Source organism: Pongo pygmaeus, chromosome 19 (genome assembly GCF_028885625.2).
Source record: "Pongo pygmaeus isolate AG05252 chromosome 19, NHGRI_mPonPyg2-v2.0_pri, whole genome shotgun sequence".
Taxonomy (NCBI): Eukaryota; Metazoa; Chordata; class Mammalia; order Primates; family Hominidae; genus Pongo; species Pongo pygmaeus.
Window position 1 is genome coordinate 87,229,169 of NC_072392.2, and position 13,017 is coordinate 87,242,185.

The following is a 13,017-nucleotide window of genomic DNA, read 5'->3' on the forward strand; positions in this document are numbered from 1 at the left end:
ACTCCTCGTCCTTCATCCCCTGGGATATTTACAAAAGCCTACTTCATAAGGTGAAGCCTAATTAGATAGGATATACTGTGTAAGAGATAATGAGCAGCAGGAACTAGAGTAAAGTGATGGTGGTAATAACTATTTTGGAATAGTTAAATATGTAGGGATGAAGAGGCACAGAAATAAAAGCCAGATCAATGTCACTTGGTCAATGGAGATTTTCCTATGAAACATCCCAAGAGGTAGGAAGACTTGGAACTCATAGTTTTAATTAGTGTTCAGTGGTGTGAAAATGCATTTTGGGGAGACGGTATGGGCATAAAAATGTAATTATTGTAGAATGGACTGTTGAGTCAAGGAATAGGTTTGGTGTTATTATAGACAAACTTTATTCTTGCAAAGTAGATGGCCCGCTTTTACTGTTGATAGAAAAGAGCACCCAAACTAATCTTCACATCTATGATGGCTATAACCTCCCTATACATATGTGGATAGGCGGGAGGTGGAGTTAGGGAGAATGAATCAGCCAAATAGAGATAAACAAACCACATAAAATTGTCCTTGAAGGCACTTAAACAGATACCTCATTCTACTACTGTATTATTGAAATCAATATAGGGATAATCATTTGTAGGCACCAATGTTGCTCTGCTATTTTCAATGAGAGACAATCACCCATGCCTGCCTGCTTATGGGCTCAGCCTTGGCCTTGAGGGTAACCCACATAAGGGCCTAGGCTTACAAGAACAAAAGAGAGAGTGGCCTTCAGGCTTGCACACAGATCCACCAGTCAGCCAGACTTTCACTTTCTAAAACATGGGCCAAGGCTTTAGGAAGTCTTTATAGAATTGTTTGCAGAGAACAAACAGAATTCAGGACATGTCTGTCCAAAAGCCATTAACTGACCTACTACAACATAATGAAGGTAACTTATTTCAGATATGACAATTTCAGTTTGGTAGTACGGGTATAATGTAATTATTTATACTCTTTCATGTTAGCACAGCTCAAAAACTATAGTCACCCATTTGTATTTGTGGGTTCTGCACTTGTGGATTTGACCAACTGGCGGTAGATAATGCTTGGAAAAAAAGGATGGCTGGGTTTGTACTGAACATGTAGAAGCTTTTTTTTTTCTTGTCATTATTCCTGAAACAATAAAGTATAACAATTATTTACATAGAATTTACATTGCATTAGGTATTGTAAGTAAGCTAGAGATGATTTAAAGTACACGGGATAATATACGTAGGTTAAAAGCAAATATGACACCATTTTACATAATGGTGTCGTATATAAGGCAGAATAACAAAAATGGTCTGACAGTTGTAGAGCTTTAATGACCATGAACTATTTTAACTGATAAAGAAAATGTAAGACCTAATCTTAGCTAACAAACCCAACACTCCAGGATGCGAAACTCACCCAGGAAATGATTCAAAGGTAGTAGTTTAAGCCTTGGTACAGTGGAGCACAAGGCCAGTTGACTAATAAGGCCTGTGTTTTCACGTCAATGGTATTCTCTTTTGGTGCCATATTGAACAGGAGTGGCAATCATAAGGTTACTATTGCCCCTTCAATGGTTTTACTGATGAGGCTGCTCCTGGATCCAAATTCATGGCAGGAGCAAAGCCATGAATATGCTGACCCCTTCTGGTATTCAAGAGACAGCTCAAGTGGGAAGATGATTTATTCAAGTCAGCCTCAAGGGGGTAGTACCAGAGATGGAGCCTATCCATGGTCTATTGCAGGGAATATTGTGCTGCTACTGAAGTCTGAAAGGCAAGGTGTATTAGTCTGTTCTCACACAGCTAATAAAGACATACCTGAGGCCGGGCACGGTGGCTCACGCCTGTAATCCCAGCACTTTGGGAGGCTGAGGCAGGCGAATCACAAGGTCAGGAGTTTGGGACCAGCCTGGCCAACATGGTGAAACCCCATCTCTACTAAAAATACAAAAAATTAGCTAGGTGTGGTGGCGGGTGCCCGTAATCCCAGCTACTTGGGAGGCTGAGGCAGGAGAACCGCTTGAACCCGGGAGGCAGAGATTGCAGTGAGCTGAGATTGCACCACTGCACTCCAGCCTAGGCGACGGTGTGAGACTCTGTCTCAAAAAAAAAAAAAAAAAAAAAAAGACATACCTGAGACTGAGTAATTCATAAAGGAAAGAGGTTTAATTGACTCACAGTTCTACATGACTGGGGAGGCCACACAATCATGGCTGAAGGCAAATAAGGAGCAAAGTCACGTCTTATATGGTGCCAGGCAAGAGAGCTTGGGTAGGGGAACTCCCCTTTATAAAACCATCAGATCTTGTGAGACTTGAACACTATCATGAGAACAGCCCAGGAAAGACCTGCCCCAATAATTCCATTACCTCCCCCTGGGTCCCTCCCATGACAGATAGGGATTATGGGGGCTATAATTCAAGATGAGATTGGAGTGGGGACAGAGCCAAACCATATCACAAGGCATAGTTGAAGAGAAATGTGACAGGCAGAATAATGGTCCCATTCTAATCCTGGAATTTGTGAATATGTTACAGTACATGACAAAGGGGAATTAAGGCAGTAGATGGAATTAAGGTTGCTAATCAGCTGACTTTGAAATAGGGAGATCATCCTGGATTATCTGGGTAGACCCAGTGTAATCACAAGGGTCCTAAAAAGTAAAACAGGGAGGCAGACGAGGAGATCAGAATGAGGCAGTAGAAGAAGGGTTCGATCTGCTGCTACCGGCTTTGAAGATGGAGGAGGAAGACCATGAACCAAAGAATGCAAGAAACCTCTAGAAGCTACACAGGGTAAGCAAACAGATTCTCCCCTACAGCCTCCAGAAAGAGACACAGCCTGGCCAATCCCTTGATGTTAGCCCAGTGAGACCCGCATCACACTTCTAACCTCCAGAGCTGTAAGATGATAACTCTGTTTTGTTCTAAACCATTAAGTTTGTGGTCATTTTTATTTTTTTACAGCAGCAATAGAAAGTTAACATGGGGGCAGGGTTGGGGGAAGGAGTCCAAGAGCCTGAGGCCTGAGAACAAGACGGGAAGACATTGCTGGACATTTCTTTTATGATGCGTCTCATCAGCATAACAAAGGAGAGCATGGACTTATGTTTAAAAACTGTCCAAAAGTGACCAAAGAAATTCACCAGTGATGCGGATGAGCTCCTGATAATCATGCCATCAGAGCAGGCTGTGATAGCCTGGAAATCCTGCCTGAAACCAAACTGCAACATTTCCAATTAAGAAATCAAGCTGTGATAAACCTCAGTATCTGAAAGGGTTAAATATTGTGCCCACGTGACTACTGTTCTTTCTTTCTGTGAATTAATGTGTGTGCCAGAAAATATTTATAAATAAAAAACAATTACATAATCTCATTGTCATGAATGTGGTTATTTATCTCTGAGCGTTAAGACTGATTTTTCCCCCCATTGAACATCTTAGTGTAAATATCAGAGAAAAAATATACGACCCACCGTAATAATATAAAACATCTAATTAGCTTAAATTGTTCTGAATAGGAAATTGTATAGTTTAGAAATAATAAATTGGTTATAAAAAGCCAATCATTTCCCAGTCAGATAAAATTCCTGTTATTCACAGAACAAATTTTTCTAATTTGTTGCACTGGGCAACAAATTAGATCAAAAATTTTTAAATAGTTACTATAATAAACAAGATCAATAAAAATCTTTCCTTAAGTTTTCTTGATGAAAATATCCTCAAGCCACTTAAAAACAATTCAAAACTCAGAAAATTGTGCATCCTGCAATGCTTACAATTCCTCTGGCAGTAAAATCAAAAACAAACAAAGAAGAGTAAGTAATTCAAATAACTTTGGAAATAGTTCATACTTGTAAAGAAGCAACATAACATGACATTTCTTTTGATTTATTCAATAGTCTATTAGGTAATGTATGCTATTTGTCCAAAAATGTTTTAGTTATGGGGTAAAAATTCAAATTCTTAGTTCTTCATTTGGTTATTTAGTCATATAAAATAGATGATTTAAAAAGTCAAAATGACTCGTTAATAACTTACTGCTTTTAATGGTTTCTACCTAAATGTCTGGCATTCCTATTTACGGTCTTATGTTATATTTCTATATGCAAAATAACCACAATTTTAGAGGTTAACTTACTCTCAGGAAAGCTGGAGGAAAAATCTAGAAACACAGTTCATCCATGGGTCTCTGCAGTTCTGGAGAAGAATTCACATTCCTTTTGGGTCACTACTACATCATGCTTTTAATTTCACATTCATTGTGAATAGTTCTGTTTTATACTGATTTCCAAGGAGAATTTGGTCTCAGTTCAGCTAGCCTGCCAAAATATCTTCTGCTCACGTGGTGATTTCTTTGCTGTTTTCCATTTCTTTGTTTCCTGCTAGTTCCTCAGCAGGGAGTTTGTAGTTGCAGATGGTTGGCTGGACATATCAAAACATTAGGAACTATCAAACCAAGGAGAATCTATCCTTTCTCAATCAGTCTTTTCATACAAGGCCCTAATGGGAGAGTTGAACCCAACACAATGATTTAAACAAAGATAAGTAAGAAGCCAATCCAGAGAAGAGTAGAGCAGAACAAAGTGGAAAATACATAAATATATATCAGTTATATATTTTTTTAAGTGACAAGTAAATACATACAAATTGGGTTAGAAACTATTTCAAAACCTTCAACAGATTCTTAAAACCTGAATCCAGAAATACAGCAATAAGCAATGTAATTTTTTTCAGGGTAACAAAGGAAACTCTGAGTTTCCATCTGCATCTCAGTTTCATTGTGTGCATACTAATTGTAGCATCTTTCATGGTACTGAAGCGAGGAGAATCTTTAGAGAAATCTCACATAACAATTACCTGTGCTCCCAAAGCCTCCAGGCTTGTCATTTCTGCAACAGTTCCCATGAAACAAATTACTTTCTCCACCAGTAACTACTGAATTTTAGTATGTCCTGCTTCCCAATATTGTTAGAGAAACATTTTTAACTGGTAATAGATGCCATTCTATTTTTGAGCATCTTGTGTAAGTAGAAGAAAAGACTGTTCCAAAATTCTTATAATTCATGGAGTTTATCTTTGGTTGAAGAAGAGTGGGGAAAGGACCACTATCATTCTGCTTACAGCCAGTAAGTCTGTTAAATTCTTCAGTACTATAATTTCTTCCTGAACATACAGCTGAAAGGGAAACAATAAATGCATGCAATTCTTAAATCAGCCTCTTATCTGTGTCTCCTGGACCATGATAATCAAATGAAATCTTCCTTACCCATTTCCCATTCTCTCAATATTGATTCAATTATATTTATCCTTTTTCCAATTATATGCCATCCAGAAGTTGCTCAGCAAGCAGTCTGTGGAAGTAGGCTGAACTCCTGAATCCATGAGACTGTCAAACTTAAAAAAAAAAAAAAAAGACATCTGATTGTTTCCATATGTCTACAGAAAAGGTTATAGGTTCATTGGTTGTATTTTCTGCAGAAAATACAAAATTATCACATTCAATAAATTTAATAACATCGCCAACATTTTGTGCACAGAGAATATAATTTAGGAATTTTTTTTTTTCGGTAACTTGTTTCCTAGAAGAACTTTGTACCTAGGTTAGAGCTTATGAGTTCTGGCCCTAGTCGACTTTGACTTTCGGTTCTAAATTCTGATTTCAATATGTTTCCTTCAATGTACCATTCTGTAATCTCTGTGGCACTATAACAGAGCAAGCTCCCTCTCATTGATCTTCTTTTTAATATTTTCTAGATTAAACAATATTTAATATTTATTTACTTTTTTTTTTTTTTTTTGAGACGGAGTTTCCCTCTGTCGCCCGGGCTGGAGTGCAGTGGCACAATCTCGGCTCAATGGAATCTCTGCTCTAGCGATTCTCCTGCCTCAGCCTCCACAGTAGCTGGGACTACAGGCGCCTGCCACCACGGCCAGCTAATTTTTGTGTATTTTTAGTAGAGAAGGGGTTTCACCATTTTGGTCAAGCTGGTCTGGAACTCCTGACCTCAAATGATGCACCCACCTCGGCCCCACAAAGTGCTGGGATTACAGGTGGGAGCCACTGCACCCGACATATTTACTCTTCTAAAGAAGTTTTTGAATTAGTTTACCAATTCAAAAACAATCCCATGGGAGTTCAAAAACGAAATGGCACTGATTTTATACCATCATGTACACTTTTTTAGCAACTACATATAGCATTTATTGTGTCTAAGACATACTTAAATATTAAAACATTTAATCCACATAATAATCCCATGAGGTAGGCATTATTCTAATCACCCCATTTTACGGACCAGAAAGGTGAGGCCCAGGGAGTTACGTAACTTGCCCAAATTCACACAGACGGTGAGTAGTGGAAACTGAGTTAAAACTCAGACCATCTGTAGAGTCTATGAGCTCAAATTATAAATGCTATGCTGTCTCATTTGCATATGTCTCTATTTATTCCATTATTCTTACTTTATGTGCACATATTTTACAATTTTCCTTGCCTTTTGCTTCATTTATTTTGCGGCAGTATTCTCCAGTGCCAGAAACCTTATAAATTTCATGTGATGTGTTTTGCACCAGACTACAACATTCTTCTTGGAATCTTTCCTGGCTATTTGCAAGGAGGACTTGTCACCCCAAGACCTGTATGCAGCCCTTCTCAACACTGTGCAAAAACAGAAAAACCTGATCTGTAAAGAGAGAAGGATGAAGTGGTTCAGCTGCCTGATAAAGAAAGACTGAGAATGTCTGCTTGTTTCCCAGGGGCTTTTCTCTTCTTGCTTTTCATTCTTTCTCAGATCTGGCTGCACTGCCTGCATGTGAGTTTTGTCAGATATCCTCCAGACATTTCTCTTTGTTTTTTGTTTTGTTTTGTGTTTTGTGTGTGTGAGTGTGACATGATCTCTGCTCACTGCAAGCTCCGCCTCCCGGGTTCATGCCATTCTCCTGCCTCAGCCTCCCAAGTAGCTGGGACTACAGGCGCCCGCCACGACGCCCGGCTAATTTTTTGTATTTTTAGTAGAGACAGGGTTTCACCATGTTAGCCAGGATGGTCTCGATCTCCTGACAGCGTGATCCGCCCGCCTCAGCCTCCCAAAGTGTTGGGATTACAGGCGTGAGCCACCGCACCTGGCCCTCTTTGTTTCTTAAAAATGTAATAAATTCTACTTGATCTTGTTTTGTGCTTTTTTTGCCTTGAAATATCCGTTGTGTGATATATTCCTGCCCTCCACTTTTATTTGCAATTTGCATTTCTCAGATATATTTTGACAAACTTTTATTACATGCCTAAAGGATGACTATTGAAGTAGTATAATTGCATTTCTCTTTTTACCTTATCCGCAAATCTTCTACTATCCATGGGCAGAGCGGGGAAGGGGATGTAAGTCCTTAGGTTACCCAATCCTTTTCTTCCAGTCATCTTATTTTATGGTCTCTTTAAATTACGCTTTCCTGTTATTTCCCATTTATCCATTTCTATAGTGATTGTGTTTCCTCTGTTCCTTTTTTCAGGTTCCCCTTTTCGTTTTTCCCCAACTATCATCTATAAAGTTCTGGATCAGTATTTTGTTCTACTAGTGATTACCCTCAAATGTTAACAAACGTATCAGGATCTACATTACTCTGGCAATATAAAAAATCAGCCTATGTCTCTATACATCTTTCTCCCCTATCCTCCTGCTCCTTATAGGATACACCCGTTAACATATTTGAACTTAAAGCGTTAGCTCTACTCCTTACTAATTGCAATGCAAGGCAAGTAACTTACCTTGGAGCCCCAATGATTTACCCAGGAAGCTTTAGTTTTCTCATCTGTGAGATCCAGAGGACACAATAGTATCTAACAAGGGTTGTTTTAGAATTTAGAAATTTAGGTTTGGGGTGGAGGGGAGATGGTAGGGATTAAAGGAAATAACATATGCAAAGTATTGAGTGCAGTAGCTTGCAATGAGGGATGACTCACCAAATGCTAGAGACTATACTCTCCATGGCTGTGTCAAAACTAGACATTATAGGTGTTTGTAAATTTTACCAGTCTGATTAATAAAAAATAGTACCACCTTGATAACTTATATTTCTTAGTGGTGTCAAGCATATTTTAATATACTTTTTGGCCATTTGTAAATTTTTTTTACTATAACAAATCTGTTCATTTTCTCCGTCTGTATTTTTGTTACTCTGTCTTTCCATTATTGTTTTCTGTTTTTGTTTATGGCTCTGAGAATGTCTTATATTTCTCACTTTAAAAATAGCATGTGATATGATGATAAAGTGCTTTTGATACCCGTAAGTTTGAGGGTTTTTTTTGTTTTTCTTGCGAAGACATCTTAGGGTTTTCTCTTTAACCACAAGTGGAGGGAATTTCACGACAGTGTGCTCAGGTATAGATTTTTGGGTTTTGTCCTACATGGCACTTTGTGTTCACTTGCACTCAAAGAACTTGTGTCTCCTTTTTAAGTTCTGGGAAAATTTTAGCTAATACCTTCATCAAATATTGCTTTTGTTCTAGTCTGTCTATTCTTTTCTCTTGAAAGTTTATTAGATATTGAGCAATGTTGTCCTTGTCTCTATCCTTTGCTTATCTACCATCTTGAAATGGGAAAGCAATCCATTTCCACATCACATATAAACAATCTTTCTGACATACAATTTTTATGATATCATTCCCACTACTGCCTTGACTGTGTCCTGATCTCTTTGCAAATGTGCAAGAATTTTTTTTTTTTAATTATCTGGTCCTTTCTTCTCTTTCCACTCTTCCCTTGCCTTGTCTCCTTCCTCCAACTCAAGCCAGATACTTCTACATGATTTTCTTTTTTAATAAGTACATCATGTTCTCATTTACCTCTCTGCTCTCCTGTAACCAACTCCGGTTCACAAGTGGACTTCTCTGGTGACTGCATCTATCTGCTCAGCTCCTACTTTTCCTTCAGGTTTCAGCTCTCATCTCTCCTCCCACGAGGTGCCTTCCTTGCTGATACAGTTTGGCTGTGTCCCCCCGGCAAATCTCGTCTTAAATTATAGTTCCCATAATCCCCATGTGTCGTGGGAGGGACCTCGTGGGAGGTAATTGAATCATGAGGGCAGTTACCCTCAGGCTGTTCTTGTGATTGAGTTCTCATAAGATCTGATGGTTTTATAAGGGGCTTTTCCCCCTTTTGCTCGGCACTTCTCTTTCCTGCCACCCTGTGAAGAAGGACGTGTTTGCCTCCCCTTCTGCCATGATTGTAAGTTTCCTGAGGCCTCCCCAGCCACCATGAACTGTGAATCAATTAAACCTCTTTTCCTTATAAATTACCCAGTCTCAAATATGTCTTTATTAGCAATGTGAGAACGGATACCCTTGCCCTCATTGCATATGGGTTCCATGCCCCTTCCAGGGGATAGCACGCTGTGGTTACTGCTATTGTAGTATGTACCTCACTGTCTTTTAGGCTAAATATATTCATTTCTCCCACACCATAGACTGTAAACAACTGAAGGGTACAAAATCATCACCGTTGTGTACCTCACAGAGCCTGGAACATGAAGGTTGCTCAATACATACATTTTAAGTTTTAAATGTATAATGTTGAATGTGAGGTAGGAAAACAAAAGAAAAAGTATCTTTTTTTTCAAGAAGCTTAGTTATAAAAGAAAGGTTGTAGGTTGGGTGGTAGTTTAAGTGAGTTGTTTTTGTCAAGAAAAGGTTGTTATTTTGTTTTTTAAAGACAACATTTAAAAAGGGAAAGTGAAGAGGAGAACGCTGAACACGCAGGAGAAACAGGAGAAACGCAGTAACAGGTGGAGTGCTGCTTTTTTGGAGGGGCTGGGTAAGACGGTATTGGATCAGATGGGACAGGTTTTTGTTTTTTACTCTGTCACAAGAAAAAAAGGAAGTGCCAGTGAAAGCTGAGAGGATTAAAAAATATGACAACACGAAGTAAAGATTTCCGTCCTCAGGGTTAAGTTATTTTTCTGTGAAGTAGGAAGCAAATTCTAAGAACAAACCAACAGATGTGCTGGGCACTTGAGGATACTGTGAGGAGTCTTGAAGTAGGTATCAAGGAGAGTGGAAGATTGCCTTAGACAGGTCAGGAACTCATAAGTCCTGCTGCCTTAAGAAATTTTGTAAGGTTTATCTCTGAACTGATGGCTCAAAACAACATATTTTTAGAAGTTATTTATCATTAATTAAAATCATTGATGGATCAGGAAAGGCATCAATAGCTATTGAAACTGATAAATAGTGAGTGACTTAAAGACTTGACAGAAAAATGCTTTAAATGTGCAAGAGAAAAGCCGTACTTATTGAATAAACTGAGTTACTCATACCTAAGACACCAGCACCAATACAAAAATAGCAATAAAAAAAGAATTGACACATTTAATGCTAAATTTTGTAATATTTTTGCTATTTTTGTATGAATGGAAATTTTCTTAATATATAATTAAATATGATTTAATATTTTTTAAATTTATATTCTTCAACTTTGAATTTATAAAAGAAAGTCATTGTGCCCTGTAATCCCAATACTTTGCGAGGCCAGGGTGGGAGGATCTCTCGAGTCCAGAAGTTCAGACCAGCCTGGGCAACATGGCAAAACCCTGTCTCTACAAAAAATACAAAAAAATCAGCCAGGTGTGGTAGTGCATGCCTGCAGTTCCAGCTACTCTGGAGGCTGAGGTGGGAACATCACTTGAGCCCTTGAGCCTGGGAGGTGGATGTTGCAGGGAGCTGAGATGGCGCCACAGCCTTCCAGCCTGGGCAACAGAGTAAGCAGAGTGAGACCTTGAAAAAAAAAAAAAAAAAAAAAAAGAAAGAAAGAGAGAGAGAGAGACAGAGAGAAAAGAAAGAGAGAGAAAGAAAAAGAAAGAAAGAAAGAAAGAATGAAAGAAAGAAAGAAAGAAAAGAAATTGGGTTATACAGGTTTCTTTTTTATTCTTACCCTATATAAGACTAACTAGTAAGCCTGGGCTCCTCAAACATCACCAACAATTACAATTACATTACAAGTTATAGTCAGAGTTCAGAAGCCTCACAGAGCTCATTGGGTTTGAAAGAACTAAACATTGCTGCCATTGCATTTCTTGTCAGCTTCTGTTGGGGGCAGTACATAAAAACAAAGAGTTTATTTTGTTATAGTAGATGCTCATCTCTGTGCAGGAAACCTAAACAGAAACACTGGGAAATCTTAGTTCCTTATCTTATAGACCAGGAAATCTAGGCCCCACTCCACAATAGGGGGCACTAATTCTTTCTGTATTCATTTTAAGATGTTTGATTAAATTAATATATGTTAGATTTTGCCTAGGTCTTTTTTCTCCAGAGAAATTATTTACTGTTACATAGGAATCTCAGGTGTTCAGCCTTTTTATAAACATTCAATGGAAACTTCAAACAAAAATTTATTTGGTCATCTAAACTTATTGTTTCCAATATACAATCATTATTCCTCTGAGCCCATCCTGGGAGTATTTTATGCAAGTTTTCTAGTGTACTTAGCATACAACTTAAAAAAACTTAAGAAGATATCAAGCCAGTTACTTTTCAATTTATTTGTACCAAAATACCACACAGTGGGATTTTGTAAGATAATAGCAAAATTTTTATTGCTATTTCTATTTCTACTGTTGAACTATGCTAATGTGAATGCTCCTTCAACAAGGAAATAAATAAAATGGTTAAATAAGTAACAAAAACAGAGATCACATTCAAAGAAAAATAAATATCCAGATGCCAGAAATGAAACAAGAAAACAAAGCTAAAAGGAGACTGCTATTTTAAGCCAGTAAGTTTTAGGGTGGTTTGGCAAAGGCTGATTGACAAACCAGCTAAAATATAACTCATGTGTAAGCATAAAATAGATATATCTTTACCCCAAAACACTGAGATTTCTATTTTATGGACATCTCTGAAAGAACTACTAATAAATACCTTCCAAGAAGAAAAAAAAAACTGAATCCAAAAAGAAGTAGTTGAATGCTAACAACTAATAAATATATTAGTGAACTAAATAAATATTGATTGTGCAAACTAATGATGATAATGACTGATGTGTGCAGGGGGCAGTATTAAACACAATGGACAACTCAAGTATCAAACAGCAGTTATATGGGAGGAGAGAGCCATGATCAGAGCTATGTTCCCTAAAAATCTTATAGTTTAAGAAGAGGACAAAGATATGATTAACTTTAAAACTGCATTCTTCAATAAGGTAGCCACTAGCCCCATGTGAGTATTTAAATGTAAATTTTAATTAATTAAAAAGCAATAAAATTTAAAATTCAATTTCTTCACCTCCAACATGTAAAGAGCATGGAAGTCATTATTCTCTTTCTTGCAGTAAGAAAAAAGCTAAGCAAACTGAAAATCAGTGATGTTTCTTGGACCCATCAGAGATTGAGGTTTCAGGGCAAACTACAACCCTAAGATCCAGAAAAACGAGTGAATACAGAGAATCACAGCCAAGATCAGCTTACCTGGAGCAGAAATCACTAGAGCCAGAGATTGGTAGGACGGAATGCATAAATGGTAATTTTGATGAATTGCTGGAGGTTGAGTGTGGCCTGCAGTCGGGGGAGACATTCCTGGGGTCAGTACCCTTAAGAGGAAGAAGCAGGTGAGTGTAACTGGAGAAGGGCAAAGCCTGTGGGCCTCAAGGATCCATTCACCACTAGATCTGGTACCAAAGCAGGGGAAGAGGGTCTGACCTCCCCTTCCTTCTATCCTCAATCTGTTGCTGCTACTTCCTGTTGGATTAATCAAACCCAGCTGGAATCCAGGCATCAAAGAAGAGAATTGGTGATGCAGTACACAGTGGTCAGCTTCTTCTACAAGGGATGTGTTAGGGAAATAGAGAGTAAAGCCGGCACTAGATCTCTCTACGACAGCGTTGAAATAGTTTAGTTCTTTTTCCATTTTTCTTTTGATCCCTTCTTTTGTTTTATTCTGATCTTCCATTTTCATATTCATTAATCTGCTCCTAAATATAATCCTAATAAAAACCCAAGTTAATAGCTTGAAAAACAACCATATTATG

General features: G+C 38.1%; 2 protein-coding genes across 3 annotated transcripts in view; both read right to left on the reverse strand.

The window, feature by feature from the left end:
• Positions 1-4,374, reverse strand: part of ABCA9 (ATP binding cassette subfamily A member 9) — a 79,947-nt gene extending 75,573 nt beyond the window's left edge. The window contains exon 1 of the mRNA XM_054457983.2: positions 4,140-4,374. The gene's annotated coding sequence lies outside the window, so the exon portion shown is untranslated. The remainder of the gene's footprint in view (positions 1-4,139) is intronic.
• A 934-nt stretch (positions 4,375-5,308) lies between these two features.
• Positions 5,309-13,017, reverse strand: part of ABCA6 (ATP binding cassette subfamily A member 6) — a 78,490-nt gene continuing 70,781 nt past the window's right edge. Inside the window, exon 40 of one of the 2 annotated variants that reach the window (XM_063656524.1) lies at positions 5,309-5,395. The gene's annotated coding sequence lies outside the window, so the exon portion shown is untranslated. Of the gene's footprint in view, positions 5,396-12,895; positions 12,973-13,017 lie in introns of those variants that run through there. The other variant, XM_063656523.1, reaches the window with a different exon arrangement.